We start from the raw sequence: 21205 nt of genomic DNA on the forward strand, positions 1-21205 counted from the left end.
GGCAATTACAGCCAAGGCATCTGTCACGCTTGGCTTTTAGGAAAAGCCAATGGAATGTGGTTGTCAGAGTGAGAATGCATTTGCTCTTTAGAATGTGGAATGGTCAAAATTTCCATTATATTTGAATGGAGAGGAGTATTGCATTTGATTGACCTTGTTGCTTAGTCGTTTAGCCAACTGCGTAGGGTGATGCGGAATAAATAATACTGAAAGAGAAGCTGGTTAAAGGCACAGATTTTTTGTATCACATAATCTTCAGGGCTTGGGGGTGGAGTTACAGGGTTTCATTGTACCATTAAGTCATGCACTGGTCTGGAAATTGGGAAACCAATTGGTTGTTTATTCCATTCACGTGCTTTTTATGATAACCTTCCGGTGAACACTTTTTTTGCGGGGGTTAAAAATGAAGTTGATTTCTTTTTACTGTTTTAATCGTGGAGAATATGTGACTAAAAAGTTATAACACAACCTTTGGACTCTATAGACCAGTTATAGGAATGGATTTGTCATGAATATGTGTGAGTGGCGAGATCAAGTGTGTTATAGTCTTAAGACTGAAGTATATTTAAATTTGAGGATTTTTAGTGAGTAGTAACATATTAAAATGATATTCTTTGTAGAAATTACAATACTGCATTCTGGATTCCTCACAGTATACTGCTCGTGAAACTACATCTGCTCTATACTGTTTACTTTTTCCTTTAGTGGCTTCTCCTTTTCCTTTCCTTGTTAGTGTTTTTATCTTGTGTGAAAGAGTCAAATCATGGGCCAATGGCCTTCCTTCCTACTTGGAAAGTATATTTACGTCAGGTAAGTCCTCTGCGTGCAGTGGTGTTCAGAGCACTCCCTCTGACTCAGAGGCCCTGAGTATTAAAGGAGATTTCCCTTTCCGTGATGGTCCGATTCCCTATTTACCAATATTGGTCATTCTTCCTTCTTACCGCCATACTACCTTCGTGATATGGTCGACCGATTCCACCCTGAGGACAAGCAGATTATTGATGATTTTCAGACTGGTGACTGTCCTTAGACCAATGAATAATTGTAGTCTCCTATTGGTTCAGTACTTTCTTTCTTATAAGTTAAAGCACAAATCAGAAGTTCTTCAGCCCTGAGATTTTTCTGAAGACAGGTAGCCTCAGAATCATTAACTATGACCAAATTAAATGGTGACTCTGTTGTGTGGAGAGACACCATGGTCATTGTTTTTCGTGTGCTTGCTCCTGTCTTAAATCCCTCTTGTATGAGCTTCCTTGATTGTCATTCAGCTCAGTTCAGGGTTGTTGAAGGCTTCTACAACCCCAGACACTGAGGTACAGAGATCAGTGTATACCTGTGCTTGAGGAATTCCATGACTGGGATTCCTGGGCATTCCAGGGCAAGTAAGTCTTTGTCGAACAAGGACTCTAGCCGTGGAAAAGTCAATCGCCAGAACTCGGTATGGAATCTTTGTGAGCTGAGATACTGAATCAGACGACACACCAGCCCAGAGGGCACATCTAGGCAGAAATCCAGCAGGGTAGCAGTTCCCAGACTAGAATGGCAGAACCACCTCAAGAACGCCACAGATATGGGGTATTTGTGAATAGATCTCAGTGTTTCTCTATGTTTAATGAGATTAATGCTCTACATTAAAAAAACATAAAAACAGTGAAAACAATAAGAAATGAGTAATAACAGCTTAGACTTTGCACACTACGCTGTAGTGTATCACAGTACTTTCACCAGCCCTGGTGTTTTAGATTATATTTTATAAACATTGTGTGTATTCCTTTTCCCTTTCCCTGTCCCTGAGAGATATTTTTCTTTCTCATCAATTTGGTTCATCCATTTCAGAGTCATTAACAATTCACAGATGTGCTTTTGTAGCGAAAGAATGAAAAGGGAGCTCATTACATACTGTTTGGGTCATTTTTCCCTTCCATATTTAATAATTCCATGACAGTTTGACAGCAGAGTCTAGTTCCTATCTGTCCTTTGTGACAGCAGTTTTATCATTTAAGGTACTAAAGCCAGTCATCCAGTCACCAGTGATAATATCTTCGTGCATTAGCAATTTGTTTGCGAAATGCTGTTGTCTGGGTTATAGACAAACTTGGTAATTTTGGACTGCTCTTTGCTTCCTTCATGCTTGCTAAATTAATCTATTCATAAGTGCTTGTATTTGAATTAATTATACTTAGAGTCTGTATTCTGTGATCTATCCTAATCGGTGGAGTGATAAGCCTCAAAGATTTAGCATTTCTTCACTGCTTGGATATTTTGAATGACTTTTTTTTTTTTTTTTGATGTAGAATGGCCAGTCATTCTTATCAAAAGTTATGAGTGGAAGGAGTATTGGTCAGTATTTTAAGGAATTGACTTAGAATGTGGACTAGGACTGTTTGTATGATTTGACCTTGTGAAACACTCTTTTATAATATTAATTTTTTTGGATTCATAATAAAATTTAGATTTCTATAGGTTTTTATTGCCAACCAGTTGGACATTTCTGTCCATGTTGTCGTCATTCTTTGGGAGGCTCAGCTTCATGTAGCCAAGGCCTGTCCATCTCAATTTCAATCCCAGGATCAATATCTAGCATATGTGCCAAGTTAACATGAACAAATGAATGGTTTCAAACATTTTCACCTGACAAGACAAAGAGGGTTTGCCTGTTGCTTCTACTTCTAATTCTTGCCCTCCTGCAGTCCATTCTGCCCAGTCTTCGTAGATGAATGTTCCTAAATTCAAAGTCCCTGTGATTGTCTGTAGGCTCCAGGTGACGTGGGACCCTCCTTACCATCTCTGTCCTCCCGCTCACTCACACAGCCTGCTTTGTTTGATCTTTAATGCCTTTTCATTAGCATCCCCTCTACCTGGGATTCTGTTCTTCCAGATATATGTGTGGTTGTTGCCCTCACCTAATTCAAATCCTTGCTCAAACCTCACCTCAGGTATCACCCTAACTCACCTATTTTTAATTACTTCTCTACGTTACTTATAATTGTCTATCTGTAGCATGTAACCTTCAAATACACTGTGTCATTTACTGATTTAGTTTCTTGTCTGTGTCCCCAGATTGGAATGAGGGCAGTAGTTGTTTTTCTGCATCTTTTTCATTTATTATTGTATCCATACAGAAAAAAAAATGTATGACACTTAATAGGGGCTCAATAAATATTTTGAATGAATGAATAAAATCTGACTCTGTGCTGTGCTTTATCACTCAGTCATGTCCAACTCTTTGTGACCCTTTGGACTATAGCCCACCAGGCTTCTCCATTCATGGGGTTTCTCCAGGCAAGAATACCTGAGTGGGTTCCAATACCCTCTTCCAAAATCTAATTCTACTCCTCTCCAAATCCTTCAGTGGGTTTTTCCTCAAACACAGACTTGTTAACCTGATTATCTTTGGCCTTCCATGATTTACTCTCCTATCTTGAGCTGCTTACGACCTTTTACATGATCTGAATTGCTCAAGATGGCATGTCTGTACATGGTACATGCGATCTATGTTAGAGAGTTTCTAGAGAATTCTGTCTTCCTTTCTACTTATCTTCCAAACTCAGCTCAAATATCACTTCTGCCATGAAGCAACTCAACTAAAAGTACCTTCTTTTTCCTCAAACTCTAGAAGACTCCATGTTAACATGCTGAGAGCACATGTCACTTGCTATTATTATTGTTATTTATGCAAACTTTCCATCTTCCTAGAAGTCTCTTGTGTATGATGGATACTAGAGAAATATCTGTCAAATGCATTGATTGTTAAAGGCGGCAGACTGGTTGATAACTGCTGATAGGAAAAGGAAAGTTGTTCAGTTGAGTCTGACTCTTTGCGATCCTGTGGTCTGCAGCCCATCAGGTCCTCTGTCCATGCTCCGGGGAAGAGTGCTGGAGTGGGTTGCCATTCGCTTCTCCAGGGGATCTTCCCAACCCAGGGATCAAACCTGGCTCTCCTGCATTGCAGGCGAATTCTTTACCAATTGAGCTACTAGGGAAGCCCCAGTTGCTGGTCTGGGGGATGTAAATGTATACTAATATTTCTAAGAAATTATGAAATCAGTGTTAGTTATATATTGTGTTTTTTAAATCATATTTTACCATATAGCTAATTCCAAAGTCTTTTATCTAAGAAATTTAGTCTTTTTTTAAAAAATTATAGTTGATTTATAATGTTAGTTTCAGGTGTATAGCAAAGTGATTCAGTTATATATATATATGTATATATATATATTCTTTTTCAATTATTTTCCATTATAGGGTATTATAAGATACTGAATATAATTCCCGTGCTGTACAGTAGGTCCTTGTCATTTGTCTATTTTGTATACAGTAGTATGTATCTGTTAACCCCCAACTCCTAGCTTATCACTCCCCCACCCTACCACCATTTCCCGTATGGTAACCATAATTTGTTTTCTATGTCTGTGAGTCTGCTTCTAGTTTGCAAAGAAGTTCATTTCTGTTATCTTAAGAAATTTAATCTTAATGGACCTTCTTCTAAAGGTGTACAAAAAAAAAGTCACATCAACTTTATTTGATGATTTTCATCATAGGTCACATGTCTATTTTATTTCTTGAGAATGCGCCACTTTTAGGCCTTAGGGCTGAATAATCATCAAAGATAAATGGGAAAATGTTAAATTTGTGTATATAAAATGGTGGACTCTGTTTTTTAAAAAAAATGCTTCTATTTAATCTTCGTGCAACATCAAAGGGCACTATTAGCATCCAATGCAGTGCTTTCCATTAATCATTTGAAGGGAGACTCTTGGGCGAGAGACCACAGCACAACACGTGTGAATGCCACGGAGTGGTGGGCCCAGCATCCTTAGAGTATTCCCAGGTGCAGTAATAATCAGATGATCGTAGCTTAAAAAAGGTACTGTTGATAATAATTAGGACTTCTCTTGTGTCCTTCATCAAGAAATCATAGTGCTTTGAGACATTCGCTCAGTAGTCCATTTGAAATTTCTGTGAGGAACTGATATCGTGAGTGATGTTTTCTTCCAACACACAGAGAAATTCAAGTACAGAGAGTGTAAATCTGTTGCTCCCAGTAACAAACCAGGTCCGTATTCCAGGCGTGGAAGTGACCAAGTCGGTGTTCCTGAGCTAGGGAGTGAGTCTACGGCCAGGGAGGGCTGGGCCTGCTGCTTGTTTTTGTAAATAGAGGTTTTGTCAGAACACAGACGGGCCCGTGTGTTTACACAGCGTCTATGGCTGTCTGACCCTTTGCTGGAAAAGTTGGCCAACAACTAGTCTGTGGCAATACTTACTTTTTATAAAAGAGGAAGCTGAGATTGAGAGGGATTAACTGTTTACTCAATTTTATTGAATGTGTGTGACTTACTCAGATCACTGTTGATAAAAATGAGATTAAAATACCTGCCATCTCTTCCTTGGGACAGCCCCTGCTTCTGTTGCTTCAACAGAACCTCATTTGGGGAGGATGATCTGAAGCCTTTTAAAGTCTTTCAAATTATAAGACTACCTTGGGAAAAAACATGCTTGGCGGGGGGAGGGGTGGGGTGGGGAAGTAAGTCATTTTTCTCAACAGGGCCCGAACTGGAGAGTGAATATCAAATGTCTGAAGGGAAAGTTAAGTCAAACCACCAGAGTATTAGGCAATACATCTTTGTTCCTTGCTTCTTCCAGTTGTGTTAGTGTGCTGAACGGGAGCCTGTAGTCCTGAGGAAATTCAGTTTCTAGGGGTAGCTCACGAGATGGCTCTGAGTCAGTCCTCTGCAAACCACCACCTGATTTTGACCGCGTGGCTGCCTCAGCAGGTGTCTGATTGTGGCGGCGGTGGAGAGGGCTTGCTGCTAAGAGTGTGACGGCCAGTCTGTGGCGGAGACCCGAGAGCCCTCATGAGCCCTTCTGAAATGAAATGCCATATACTCCGTAAAGAGAAAAATGGCCTTTGAAGAACATAAAATCATCTTGCTTCCTGAAGAGAGAGATGAGATTTTTTTTTTTTCATCCTCAAATCAACCCTGATTGGCTCATTTTCCTTAAGTGCTTTAGGAGTTTAATTTCTGTCTGAATCGATTTCTTTATAATTACCACCTCTTTCATTTATATTAAGTGAATTTTGTAGAGCTTATCTCCTTTGTGGTCCTCATGATGAATATGGACGTGAGAAGGACAGAAGGTTTTCAGAATGGGCTCCGTGGAGAAACAGCAGCAACGCCTCCTGGGAACCGGTTAGAGATACAAACTCTGGTGTCCCACCCCAGATGTACTGAATCAGAGACTCTAGTTTTGAACAAGCTTTCACACATTCTAATGTGAAAACCATCACTAGACAGTGATGTCATTCAGGGCAGAACCCTTGCCTTTTGATTGCTCACCCAGCACACAACACAGGCTTCCTTTTGGGTCACAGATTCGAGTTTTCTTTCAAGAGAACTCTGACATGCTCTACATTGCTTTGTGGCATTTTCACACTTAGTGATGGTATCTGTATTTAATTTGTTTCCTTGTGTATAACCAGTCTTCTCAAACAGGATAACAGCTTAAGGAGAACAGAAGTCGTATCAGTCTCATTCACCCCTAGAATCTTTAGCATCTGACATAATAAATGCCCACTTCAGAGCTGGAGGCTTTCAATACGTGTTTACTGGAGGAATTAATGAAAGCGTTTTCTTTGTTACTGTCACAGCTGCGCTGCTATAAGCTGACTAAAAGTACTCTCCAGATAAACCTATGTGACTGCAGAAATCTTCAGAGCTAGAACCGCTTGCAGCACGTCTTTTACCCTGTCATCAGGCGTGCTGCTTGCTCAAAGACTATTTAGCAGAGCAAAGAAGCACTTTTTTTTTTGCTTAATTTGTTCAGATGGTGCACATAGAAGCTACACTTAGATTATGTCTTTTTCTCTTTATTTGATTTGATCCATTTTGGTGACATTCCCCTAGTGGTTTTGTGATGAAATATTTACAATTCTAATAGTAAATAGTATCTTTAAAACATGTCTACAGTTGGGGAGTAACTCGGTATTTACATCGTTGCATTACTGTCTGAGTGTAGAATAGCTGCCTATACTTGGCTTGCGCTAGTTGACATCTTTGCAGGCGTTCAGAGGACATCGTCTATACCTTCTTTTTCCTATGTGATCAATAGGAAATAACAGTGTAAATCAATTCTGAGTGATAATGTAAATGGGCTCTTGAAGGCAATTCCCGCTGTGAAATGAGTAGTTAGCGGCGACAGTGGCATTAACCACAGGGGGGGTAATCAGCCTTTGGATGTGTTTAATCAGAGTTATCAGCTAAGATTAAAAAGAGAGCTGCTGTTGTGCAGGGATCATCATTTTCAGGATTTAAAAGATGAATAGTTGAAGGTGTTCTCATAAATTAAAGCCATCAGAATTGCTTTGAGTAATTTAGGATGCTTTGAGGTCAGGCACAAGCAAACAGGAAAGGTTAATCTCAGAGCCACAGTACTTAATGGGCAGGAACAGCAGAATACATTTGTTGAAATAAGTAGCAGATACTGAGTTAAATGAAGATTTTCCTCAGTGCTAAAATGTTTCTTGAGCTAACATATACTAGCATATATGATTTGAATATGAAGTGGGTAAACTTATTAACTATGCTTGCAATTAATTACTAATCCCAAAGATTAAATATTAGACCACTTGGTGGCTTGAATAGAGGTGTTTCCAGATGAAAATATTGGTGAGACCAAGCTCTGCACTATGGAATAAAAGATTGGTTCTAGGTCAAGAACATTAGTCATTAAGGTAGAGGTCCGAGAAGTCTTGAATCCAGGATATTCTAATTGTTGGGTCAAACCTTCTGAGCCTGAGTTTCCTCATCCATGATTAGCTGGGAGTGGGACAGTCTACATCAGGCAAGGCTGTTAAGGAGTAGACACAGAATCGCTTTTTAATAGTGTAAGACTATAGATATAAAAATTATGTGTGTGTGCATGCTCTGTGTCCAATGCTTTGAGACCTTCGTAGACTGTAGCCCACCAGCTTCTCTTTCCATGGGATTCTCCAGGCGAGACTCCTGGAGTAGGTTGCATAAGGCTCTATTATTACTTGTAAACCATCCCATACCTCATTTGCTCATTCAACCAATGTGTACAGCCGCTTCCTCTGAGCTTGAGTACTCTTTTAGCGTATAGAAAAAATACAGTGAAGAAGACCGCAAAGGTCCTCTCCTCTTCCATCTTAGGTTCCAGCAGAGAGAGGTAGAAAATAAACACATTCACATAAAAGCAGAGCCTCTCAGATGATGGTAAGGACGATGAGGAAAATAAAAAGTTCCATAAGAATGGACAGTGGAGAGAGGGAGCTGCTTTTCCCGTGGTGGTCAGGGAAGGCCTCCTGGAGGAGGTGGTACCTGAACTAACTACTCTCTGGGGACAAAGTCATTGCTGCCAGATTGAAAGAGATCTACCATTGGGTTAGGAAATATCACTTTGCCCAAACTGTGGAACGAGATAACCCATTAATTTTTTGGAACTTCTTCTATGCTGCAAGTATTCTATTTCAGTTTTGATGTATGTACAACTTTAAGTTTAGTCTAATTTTTGGAGGTAATAGAGGTAATGCCACTACTGTGGAGCTGATAGGAATTTAAAAGCTCACTGAATCCTAACTAATTTTACAGTGAAAGAACCTGAAGCTCCTAAAGATTATTTCTTCCAGGGTCCTGTGTTAAGGAACAGAAGCAACAAGAATCTGGGGTCTTGACTCACAGTATAACCCTCTTTCTTTAGAAAGAACACTAAAGTGTACTGCCTCTCCTAGCCTCTTTGATCATACTAACTGCCTTATAGGAATATTGTGAAAAGCTGATAAAATATTAAGTGAGATGATATACATAAACATTGAAATACTGATTTCTTATGCACTTTATTGTTAATAGTAATTTAGATGGATGCATGCATGCTCAGTCATATCTGACTCTTTGCAAACTCACGGACTGTAGCCCACCAGGCTCCTCTGTCCATGGGATTTTCCTGGCAAGAATACTGGAGTACATTGCCCTGCCCTCCTCTAGGGGATCTTTCTGACCCAGGGATTGAATCTGCATTTCCTGCATTGCAGATGAATGTTTTACTGCTGAGTCACCAGGGAAGCCCTGTTATTTAGATAAGCTATATGTAAATTATGGCACTCTTGAGTTCTACTAGTAAAGTTTACAACAATAATCTACTTGGACATATGCAGCAGTGTCTGAGAAAATGTGGAAATCACAGATAGTCATTAAGAAAAATCTTGTACTATCCTCAAGACTCAGACATTTTCTCCAGCTTCTTTCTAGTATCTCATCCTTACAAAAAGTCAATTTCAGAAACTTCAGATGGCCCTGAATTGATTGGAAAGATATGTCCACAGGTTCTTCGGTATTTCTTCTCACTTTGTGTGGGGACTGGACTTAATGACATGCTTCTGGTGAATGGAATGTGTCAGAATCCTGGAGATTTCTTAGGTTAGGTCACAAAAAGACTGTGGCTTCCATCTTTCTTGCCCTCACTTGCTTTCTCCACCTTCTGTTTTTCTCAAATCTAAGTTTCCCAGGGATGCCATAACAAATTGCCACAGACTTGATGGCTTAAAACAGTGATTTATTCTGTCACTTCTGGAGGCCAGAGGTTCAGAAATCAAGGTAAAGACTCTAGGGGAACATCCCTCCTTGCTTCTTCCAGCTCCTGGTTATGGCAACATCAGCCCAGTGTTGGTCTCTGTCTTCACATGGCATCTTCCCTATGCTGCTGTTTGTCCTCTTTTTCCTCTAAGGACATTTATCATTGGATTTAAGTCAGTCCTAATACAGAATGATCTCTAAGTCTTGAGATCCCTAACTTGGTTATCTCTGCAAAGACCCAAATAACTTCACATCCACTGGCTTCGAGTCTCAGAACATGGACATTCTCTTTTCGGGATTGCCATTTAACCACTGTACATTCTCTTGGTAAAGTCCGCACCCGTGTCATGACGTGGCCTGGAGAAGAGGAACATGCGCTGCTCTGTTGTGAGAGACCTCAGACAGCCTCTGAAAAGGCCCTTGCAGTGGGGAACTGGTGCCTCTCTGTGAGTGAACTTGAAGGTGGATCTTCTGAGGTCTGTCAGCACCCATAGAAGTGAGCTTGGGAGTACTCCCTCTGGCCTCACTGAGAACTTCAGATCTCCCTAGCTGGTAGCTTGACTGTAGCATCATGAAAGACCCTGAGCCAGAAGCACACAGTTAAGCCACTCCTGAATTCCTGATCTGCGGAAATTGAGATAATAACTGTTCGTTAGTTTTAAGTCTGGGCTATTTGTCACACAGCAATAGCTAACTAATTCAGGAACTAAGGCCATGAACTACATGAAGCAGGGTGAGGTGCCTACCAACAGAGTGCGTGGGGTCTATCACATTTTCTCAACACCCAACCTACCAAGCTGAAGGACAGGCCTAAATGCAAGATGAAAGCAAAATTGAATTTGGGGCTAAAGTTACACTTGCATTTTAAATTTAAAAAATGCAATCATACCGCTTCAGGATATCTTCTGTAGACAGCATACGAGATTGGAAAAATGGTTATGAATGGAAGCTTCTGTCCTTTTCATACTAATAAAGAAGAACAGAACATGAAGCCCAGCTTAGTAAGGAAGCATTGGGAGGAAAATCATACAATTTGGTATTAATATTTACCTGATATGCTTTAAGTGTTGTTTAGCCTTTGTAGTTACCAGTCATATATATATATATAAGAGGATAGTGAAAAAGTTGGCTTAAAACTCAACATTCATAAAGCTAAGATCATGGCATCTGGCCCCATCACTTCATGGCAAATAGATGGGGAAGCAATGGAAACAGTGAGAGACTTTATTTTCTTGGGCTCCAAAATCACTGCAGATGGTGACTGCAGCCATAAAATCAAAAGACTCTTGCTTAATGAAGAAAAGCTATGACAAAGTAGACAGCGTATTAAAAAGCAGAGATATTACTTGTTGACAAAGGTCCATCTAGTCAAAGCTGTGGTTTTTCCAGTAGTCATGTATGGATGTGAGAGTTGGACTGTAAAGAAAAGCTGAGAATTGATGATTTTGAACTGTGATGTTGACCAAAGACTCTTGAGAGTCCCTTGAACTGCACAGATATCCCACCAGTCAATCCTAAAGTAAATCAGTTCTGAATATTCATCAGAAGGACTCATGCTGAAGCTCCAATACTCTGGCCACCTGATGTGAAGAACTGACTCATTGGAAAATACCTTGATTCTGGGAAAGATTGAAGGCGGGAGGAGAAGGGGACGACAGAGGATGAGATGGTGGGATGGCATCACCGGAGTTGGTGATGGACAGGGAAGCCTTGTGTGCTGCAGTCCATGGGGTCACTAAGAGTCGGACATCACTGAGTGACTGAACTGACTATCGACATATATTAAATGGATAGGACTTGCCATTTTTGTTTTGAGAAGAGAAATTAATTCTGCTCTTGTCTGTGTTGGTGCTGTTAACTGAATGAAGCAGAGGTGACTCGCTAGGTGCCTTTGTGGCAGGGCCCTTCCAGATCTGTTTGCTGGACTTGGTGGTATGTTTTCCATTAGCGCCTTCTTTTTTCGGAACCACCTAGAGTTTGCTCCATTTCTAATCACCCGCTATTTGTGAAATCCCTATAATTTCCTAAGGGGTTTTGAAGCTTTCCTTTCCCTGCCTGTGACATTTTGAGGTAAGATTTATTCCCCATCTGTGTTTGTTCTGCTTAGTGAAGATCATCAGAGACAACCTTAACTGTATTTTTACAAATTCTCTTTCAAACTGTATGTTTTGTATTTAGAGTTCAGATACCCCTTTGAAGGTGTGTGGAGGACAAAGGGCTATTTTAGAAATCCTTTCTCTGTACAGACACTCAGTTTTTGTTTTCTTTCATCATGGCACCTGATACCAAACTATTGTCTTTCCTCACATGGCCAGGTGATTTTGTTCCTGTTTTAACGTTATTCCTCTACTTGGGTGTGTCACACATATGTACATGTACACACACACATGTGGGGCTTCCCTGCTGACTCAGATGGTCAAGAATCTGGCTGCAATGCAGAGTTTGATTCCTCGGTTGGGAAGGTCCCCTGGAAGAGGGAATGGCTAGCTACTCTAGTATTCTTGCCTGGAGAATTCCGTGGACAGAGGAGCCTTGCAGGCTATGGTCCATGGGGTAGCAAAGAGTCAGACATGACTGAGTGACTTAACACTTCCACTTAAAAAAATATGTATATACATGTATATATATACACACACACACACACACGTACACGTATATTACAATACATGTAATACACGTAATATATTCCATTAGAAGTATATTCTTATGCTGAACACGTATTTCCTTTTGCATTATAATGTGTTTTATATTAACTCAGGGCTTTTTTCAGTTTGTGTAGCTATTTGGAAAAGTATTCTGGGAGGGTTTAAGGACGGTTTGGTGGAACTGGCATGGAGGACTTTAGGGATCCCCTGGGATAAGTACACCTTGCATCCATCAGTCTGTCTGGTACATATTAGGTAGTGGTAAGTGTTTCATTCAAATACTGGTTGGTTCCTAAAAGATGTGCCAGGTGCTTGGCTCATCTTTTGGAAAAGGATGATATGCAAAACAGACAAGGACCTTGCCCTGCTGGAATTGAGTTGATCTGAAATGAACACATGACTTGCCTAAGATCACATAAGTTTAAGTGATAAAGCCTTGCCAGGAGTCCAAGTTGTCCGTTTTTCCATCTATGATCCTTTCATCTCTTTCATGAGGATTTTATTTGGGGCCTCATTCAGTGGAAGAATATCTGCTGGTGTTAGCCTTCTTGCCTCATGGTATTTTGGGGGTTGCCTATGCAGAGACCAGTGGAAATGGTCAGTGGATTCTGACTCACTTGCACCGTGGGGGTGGGGAGGAGGACATGACACACATTTCTCTATCTGTTACTGTAAATGACTCTGGGAAACCTTTTTTCTAACTTGGCATCAGGGGTACAGGCCTCTCTTAACTTGGGTCCAGTGTAACAGCTGCCTGGCGTTTTCTAGTGACACATAGAGCATATTCCCATAATCCCTATGAAAGAGTTTGATATTTCACCTTACTTAAGAGTAAGGCAGACAGTGATTTATAAACACTTTTTCAGTGACTGTGATTTGATATCCATACGTTTTAGGGAAAAAAATCTTTTGGATCTCTAGTCCCTCAATCAGAGTGTCAAACATGCATTATTACATTACACAATGTGGAAACCAATTAAACAGACAAATGTGTTACCTATCTATGGTTTCATCCTCTTCATTTTCTTTAGAAGCACCATTTAAAAATAAGATTGACCCCTGTCTACTGCAGCATCGGTACCAAGCTTTGTTTCCCATTCGTAAGACACATGGGTGGCATTCAGGAGTTCTGGCCTGTCCTGTGGCGCTGTGGACCTCTCTGACCTTTTGTTTACTTTTCCTTTCCTTTTTCCCTTAGTCTTTTGTAATTCCTTGTCACATTTTTGTTGAACTCTTTGATTGATTGATTTGTGGTGTAATTCATTTTAAAGGTAGAATTTGGAGCTTCCTGAAATCAGAATCAACCCATGAGAAGTATTTAAATGGATGCCCTTACTGCCCAGAACTTTCTTTCTGTTGATATTCTCATCCCATTCAATGGTTAAGAACATGGGCTTTGAAGCCTAGCATTCTTGGCTCAAATTCACTCTGGATTTGGGCCAGTTGTGAATCCTCTTTGGGCCTCTTTGGCCCTGGACATGGGAGTGAGCGTAGCGCCCTCTCACGGGAGTGCTGAGGGTGACGAGTCAGCATCCGCTGCACTCAGAGCTCGGCCCGCCTCCAGGTAAGCACTGGAGCTGGGCAGTTTTCCCCTGAGGTCATCCTGCCCCCCTTATCTGAAATGTCACCCCATCACTGTCTCCTCTCTTGCCCTGCTTTACTTGATGTCATGGCCCTCATCTTCATCTGAGGTTATTTTATGCCTTATTCGTTTGTTTTTTGAGTGTTTGTCTCTTTTACTAGAACGTAATCTTCATGAGGGGAGGGACTTTGTTCACCACTGTATCTCCTGTCCTAGGAAGTCTTTGAAACCATCTGTGAATAAACAAATGTGTGCACACTAGACGTTTTAAGCTTAATGACTTATAACTATTAGCACAGTTACTGGGAGAACTAGGCTAAGGAAACAGTTTCGTGCCCTGCTCACCTGGCTCTTCTAGGATCCTGGCTAATTCTTAAAAATAAGCCAGGAAAACAGCATTAATATATTGGGAGGTCCTGCCCGTATTTGACCTTTGGTGTGTCTACCAGGAATGCTTTAGGTGTGTGGTATTTGTACTCCTCCCACCCCACCATTTTTCAAAATTGTAGTTTAAGCAGTAGTGTCAGGATGAAATAAGGCAGAGAGGAAGGGGTTGAAAGAACCTCACCTGGGAGTCATGTCCTGACTGGCCTGATGAAAAGCCGATGGATTGATTGATTGATTTCCCATTGATTTAGTCTGGGTTCAGAGATGATTTCCAAGCTCAATTTATTTTTTAATCTCATTAAAGTGATAATTTTATGGGTTTGAAATGTGTTGTGACCGAGTTTCTGACTGAGATCGCTAGCCCCGGCACTTAAAACTTGCATGTAAATGTGTTCAAAGGGGAAATAGCGATGCATGTTTCCTTTGTGTTCAAACCATTCAGACTTTACGGTGAATAATAAAGCTTTATGGCTTGTTTTCTGCAAATAGGATGCTGGGGAGTTGCGGCAACAAGAGAAATCTATTTGCTATTTTGTGTCCCAGTTATCTGTGCCATCTACCCCTTAATTGACCTCCAGAGCTAATTGTTGCTTAGGGTAGAGAAGGTAGGCAAGGAAGCATGATTATCAGTGGTGAGAGGATATTAATTTCACGTAAATAGAAATTTATTTTATCACAAGAAAGGTAAATTAGACCACTGGGCAATAGAGCACAATTCATTGTTAACCCCAATTTTGCCAGGTGAGTGAAGGCATAACCCACACCATCGTGCCTCTAGGACTTCTGACAGAAAGGTGTAAAAATACAGTCGCAGATGTTTGCTTAGGAAGCACCTCTGCTCTCAGTAATAGTCATGGTCCTGAGACCACAGCCTGGGATAGAGAATAAATGAAAGTTGAGGTGATTAGGGGAAGAGAGAAAAAAATTACAGTTGTTATGTAAACTGCTTAAATACACAGTCTAAATATTCCAACTCTTGCAATCCTATCAACCCCTACACTTGTGTATTCTCTAATGGGAATCGCAGTGCTGTGGCTTCATATCAAGTTTCGGTAACTTCTCCACCCTCTGACCATTTTACACACTCACGTACGTAAGTCTTGGGGTCCCAAGCAAAATGTTGAGATGAGGGCCCTGGCTTTTCTGTTGTTCTTTATTTTGACTCATCTGCCTGACTATTGCCCTGTGTCATTTCAGGTCTGGTTTCTCATTGTAATCTTCGCCTTCTGCCTGTTTAGATCCCTCCAAACTGAAGCGCTTAGGCCAGACTTGTGGAGTGTGTGTGCTCAGTCGTCTCCAACTGTTTGTGACTCAGTAGACTGTGACTGCCAGGCTCCTGTGTCCATGGACTTTTTCAGGCTACTCAAGTGGGTTGCCATTTCCTCTCCTAAGGGATGTTCCTGACTAAGGGATTGAACCCACCTTCTTGTGCCTCCTGCATTGGCAGGTGGATTCCTTACCACTGCACCACCGGGAAGCCCTTTAATGCTGGAGAGCCAGGAAGAGTCCCTTTGGTCCACCCGCCTCCAACAGTGCATAGTAAGACCTTTGTTTCAGTCCCATCAGTGTCCATTTTTATCCATCCCATTTTAATAGCCATTAAAGATTTCCAGTCTACTGGCTTGAGTCCTTGACTCTCCCTTGTCTTTTTCCTCTTTGTTTTTGCACTATCAATGTTTGCTATACTTATTTCTTAACTGTTTGAAAATTTCCACCCTGATACAATTCCCTTGAGCCTCTCCTCTGCCTTTCTGTATTCTTTTGTTAATTAACCTAATATTTTTATTAGCATCTGTGTGACCTCTAAGAGGAAGCTGAGACAGCAAATTCACTAAGTCCTCTCAAACTGTTGCTTAATTTTGTAATAGTAAAAATACATGGGGTGTCTGTGCAAAAACCCCCTGATAACCACAGCATTTGCCATGGCTTGAATAATGGGCATAAGGCATATTCATTGGGTGAATATCCCAGTTAATCATAAAGCCAGTTTCACATGACTGGTATGGGAAACGTATGAAGTGCTACCTCTGAGTGTTAGACTTGGCATTTTTAGGAGGACCTAGACGGTCCCCCTTCTCAAAATAAGCAGACCTTACAATAGATTTTACTCAATCCACCATGCTGGCTGTTCCCTTGTGAATAACCTGGTGTGTCTGGATTCTCTGAAGCCTTCTGTGATTGTTCCCTAGTGAGCAGTGAGTCCTATATCAGCCCAAATCTACTGTTCTGTTCTGCGACATTCAAAACCAAAGACAGTGCCCTGAAACTAGTCACTCTCACAAAATATTTTATTAAAAGTTCTTCAAGAAGCTGATGATGTAGATTCACAAAATTAGATAGATCCAAAAACCTCCTTCACAGTATACCCTCTGATTTTAGTAATTTCTTGACTATATTACGCTGACTGCCTTCTTGGTGATCAGTGGTACCTTCTGTTGCCTTGGTGTAGTTTTTCTCTTTTGAGGCTGTTTTATGATCAAAACTCAGACTGACCAAAATCTAAGAGTGATCTAGCATCAAGGCCCCACCCAGCACTTTCTTTTTAAGCTACTGGTGTTAAGTTGCTTCAGTCATGTCTGACTCTGTGCGACCCCATAGACGGCAGCCCACCAGGCTCCCCCATCCCTGGGATTCTCCAGGCAAGAACACTGGAGTGGGTTGCCATTTCCTTCTCCAATGCATGAAAGTGAAAAGTGAAAGTGAAGTCGCTCAGTTGTGTCTGACTCTTAGCGACCCCATGGACTGCAGCCCACCAGGCTCCTCTGCCCATGGGAGTCTCCAGGCAAGAGTACTGGAGTCGGTTGCCATTGCCTTCTCCTTAAGCTCCTGAAGATAATAATACACAAGGAATTGTATGTAAGAATGGTTAGAATTGTTCTCATTATTTTTCATTTCCTTATGCATAAAATGGGGGCTTCTGTGGTGGCCCAGTGGTAAAGAATCTGCCTGCTAATACAAGAAATGTGGGTTAGATCCCTGGGTCAGTAAGATCCCCTGGAGTAGGAAATGGCAACTCACTCCAGTATTCTTGCCTGGAGAATCCCATGGACAGAGGAGCCTGGCAGGCCATGGGGTTGCAGAAAGTCAGACACAACTTAATGACTAAACGACATGTATTCAGTGAGCCAACTTGGGAATCAGATCTACCATTCCTAAATGCCATTGGTAATTTTAACTTTAATAACTGGCCTTGGATTCATATCATGTGAGTAGGTAGCCATCCAGGGATCAAAGATTCTTCATTTCTGGCTGTTTTATCTTTTCTCTTCCCAAACCGTGGGTTTCTATGAGCCAGGGTAGGCCTGGTAAATCCCACTGCTGCCACTTCTGACACCAATTCTGAACTGTTCTTACTCAAAACATTTCTGAACCAAATTTGTGCACAAATGTATGTGCGTGTGTTTTGTCTCACCAATGCTGTAAGTCTTTGGGTACTCACTGGATGTCCTTCGATTCAGCTCAATTCTGATAGCATGTACCTGGAGTTAGTGTCGATGCCATAAATTAGGAGTTCAGTCCCGCAAGACTGGCCCCCCTGTCCCCGTCCCGGCCGAAGTCCCACTTGTCACCAGTGCTTCTCACTGACCAGACCAGCTCTAATATGAGGGTTCCTGTCACCCTTCCCCAGTGGCTCAGTGGTAAAGAACCTGCCTGCAATCTTGGAGACACAGCAGATGCAGGTTTGATCCCTGGGTTGGGAAGATCCCCTAGAGAAGGAAATGTGAACTCACTCCAGTATTCCTGCCTAGGAAATCCCATGGACAGAGGAGCCTGGCGGGATTTAATTCAAAGCGTCGTGAAGAGTCAGACAGGACTGAGGGAGTAAGCATGGCACCCTTCCTCAGGTTTGATCGTTTGCTAGAGTAACCCTTGCCTGCTGGTGGTGGTTTATGATAAAGGCTGCAGCTTGGGAATAGTCACGTGGGAGAAGCGCAGTAGGGGAGCACAGGGTTGCATGGGGTCCCCATGTTCTCAGGGCACCCGCCCTCCCAGCACCAACGTGCTCAACCTGAAGCAGTCCCAGCCTGGTGGCGCAGGGGTTCATTATGTAGGCACGATTGATTGAGGCATTGGCCACTGGTGATTAACTCCTTTTCAAAATCCAGAGGCTTTAGAAGCTCTGTGTCAGGGACCTGGGGGAAAGATAAATATACATATGTGTGTACACACACGTGTGTGTGTGTATGTGTGTATATATATGTATACATATACACACATGTAATATCTTATAGATATATATCTTACAGTATTAATGGTAGTCAGACTCACAACTTGAGGTCTATTTGTGCGGAAATATTCTTAAGCACATACACTAAAATTTTGTATCCTCATGCTTAGAAGCAAACTAATTTCTTTCCCACAAGTATCCAGGTTCACCACAAAACTTTAAATCGAGAAGTTAGAGTTAACTTCTTATATTGAAAGAACATTATGAGTATTCTTTGAGAGAAGAGGTTTAACCGTGACTTTTGTGTGTGTGTAATACATACTCATATACTGTAATTTGAAAAAAAATTATTGTTAGCATCTCATAGTCATGTAAGTATCCTAGATGCTATTTTTAAGGCAGGTGCCATGTAGGATTAATTTACATGACTATTATAAGCTGAATTTTATAGAATTATTTCAAACTTTTAAATAATAGACGTTTCAGATCATAATTGAACATCTAGCATAAGGCAAAACAAAGTTCCATTTGTGAAGCTAAACATCACTCAGCGATTCAGCTATTCTTGGAAGTAGATGTTTAAGCTTTTTCTCTTACAGTTGGACCATATGTGTTCATTCATTTTTCTGTGATGGATGTGCCAGATGGCCAAAACTTTTTTCTGGTACCTTGGAGGGGAGAAGAGGTCTGTGAAATGGGCACCTGTTTTGTGCCATTCTAGTCACATGTTTTGAGAAGGAAATAGGAACCCACCCCAGTATCCTTGCCTGGAGAATCCCATGGACAGAGGAGCCTGGTGGGCTACAGTCCATAGGGTCGCAAAGAGTAGGACACAACTGAAGCGACTTAGCACACATTCACCTGTTATACAAATGCATTTAAGTAGGAGAGCTGAGTTGCTTGCAGTAATAAGACACACCTCTCTCGATGAGTGCTGGCACTTTTTGATGTATGCTGATCTGGGCTCTGACACAGTTGTCATCTAGGTACCAAACATAGAAATGTAACTTTCAAAACAGAACTGGGCTCTGCTAGAGCTGTGGGACTGAGCTAGATCGTAAAACCAATCTCTCCTCTTCTTCCTCTTTGGAGAAAAAGCTTGTCGTTGTTGGCCTGGAGTCCGTTGTCTCAAACCCTAGAGTGGAGTTCCCAGTGATCAAAACTAGATTCTGTACGTGGTGAAGGTATGAGACCCTGACTCATCTCATGCCCCTTCTGTGAGACCACGCTAGATGTCATCAGGCCTCTAGTTTAAAGATGAGCAGTAAATTACTGTAACACCAGTGTTAAAAATGTACAAAATATCAGTAGAAAACAAGGCACTAGTTGTACCTTTGCTATGGACAAAGCAAAAAGTACACACGCGATGATTTCTTTACCCATAGAGCACTTAGATTTTTCTTCTGCCTTTTGTCTTCCGGTATGTCACTGGTGTCTATATATACTTGTAAATACTTTCCACCTGTGACTTTCTGTTAATTCAGTTATAAGGCTTATATGATGACTCACTTTCCTTTACCTTTCTTCTATCTTGACTAGTCTAAATTGAAGGCTTTTAAAGGTTTTGTATATTTTCCATAAATCCTGAACATCTATACTTCTAAAAAATTATGTTGGACTCCTTTGATAACTGTCCTTTCAATTTGCCTCACAGGTGATGCCCCTTGATAGAAAAGACCTCTTGGTAATCCAGTGATTAAACCCTTCTAGTTGGAGCCCAAGAGGGCTGTTTTGTACTTAATTGCAGAGCATAGTAAATGGCATTATAATAAGGTTTTAGCTTATCAGTTAAATGAACGAATGGGAACTTTGCCATTCATTAGTATTTTATGTGGTAAATAAAGCAAGGTTTGTTGCTGCAGATGGGAGCCAGTTCAATCTTCTCTTCTTATAATAAATTATTATATCAGTGTATTAATGATGCTTTAAAGAGAGAAATACCTTTCTGAAGAAAGTCTAAGTTGGACTAAGAAAACAGGGTGATCACTTCTCTATGTCACTGAGCTTGGGCTGTGTGGCAGATGCTGTTCTAGGTACTCCTACCATATCACCTCAGTTTTATCTGCAAAACAACCCTGTGTGGTGGGGTCTTCTAAATCCCTGTTTTGGCCTGTGAGAAAGTTGGCACCAGAGAAGCTAAACTGCCTTCCCGCAATCCCATAGCTAGCAAGAGAAGAGTGAGGATCCAGACCGTCCTTCTCCATGGCTCTGCAATCGAAAACAAGATTTTATCTCATCCTTAGGCATAAACATCTGTTTGATATATGAATTAATTTCATTAACATTGTTTCTCTTTGATTTCTTTCCCATTTTTTATGAAAGCTGATGACATTTAGAAAGCTTCATTTTTTAACTTAAAAATGTTTAAACCCATAGAAGTACTGAGAAAAATAAGAAAGACTCATGCATCCCCATGAATTCTAAATATATTAACATTTTAGCATCCTTACTTCCAGTTTTTTTCCTTGAATAAAAAAATAAAACGTTTTTGACAATGTTCTCCTCAATTCCATCCCTTCCTTTCCTCCTTCCCATTCTTGCCCAAGAGCAACCACTCTTAAAAGCGCTAGATATAAAACTTTCTAGAGTATGTTTTTATATTTCTCCCACAGATATTTCCCTTGCTATCCCAAAATACATTCCTATGAAAACTTTTGTAAACCAAAATGGTGTAAAGAAGCAAGTACTTTTTTAGAAATCTGGTAAAAGTTAACATCCTCTCAAGATTTCTTCTTGTTAGTGAAAACAAGTACTAATGTAGGTCTTTCATAAAAGCAAAGTGGCGTAAAGAGAACTTTCAAAAAGAAAGAGATAGCTGCATCCCTAAACCACA

General features: G+C 40.9%; 1 protein-coding gene across 1 annotated transcript in view; it reads left to right on the top strand.

Annotated features, from left to right (window-relative positions):
• The window catches only part of MACROD2 (mono-ADP ribosylhydrolase 2), a 2293708-nt gene that overhangs the window by 767198 nt on the left and 1505305 nt on the right, over positions 1-21205 (top strand). The gene's annotated exons all lie outside the window — the stretch shown is intronic.

This window comes from Budorcas taxicolor, chromosome 13 (genome assembly GCF_023091745.1).
Source record: "Budorcas taxicolor isolate Tak-1 chromosome 13, Takin1.1, whole genome shotgun sequence".
In the NCBI taxonomy this organism is placed as follows: Eukaryota; Metazoa; Chordata; class Mammalia; order Artiodactyla; family Bovidae; genus Budorcas; species Budorcas taxicolor.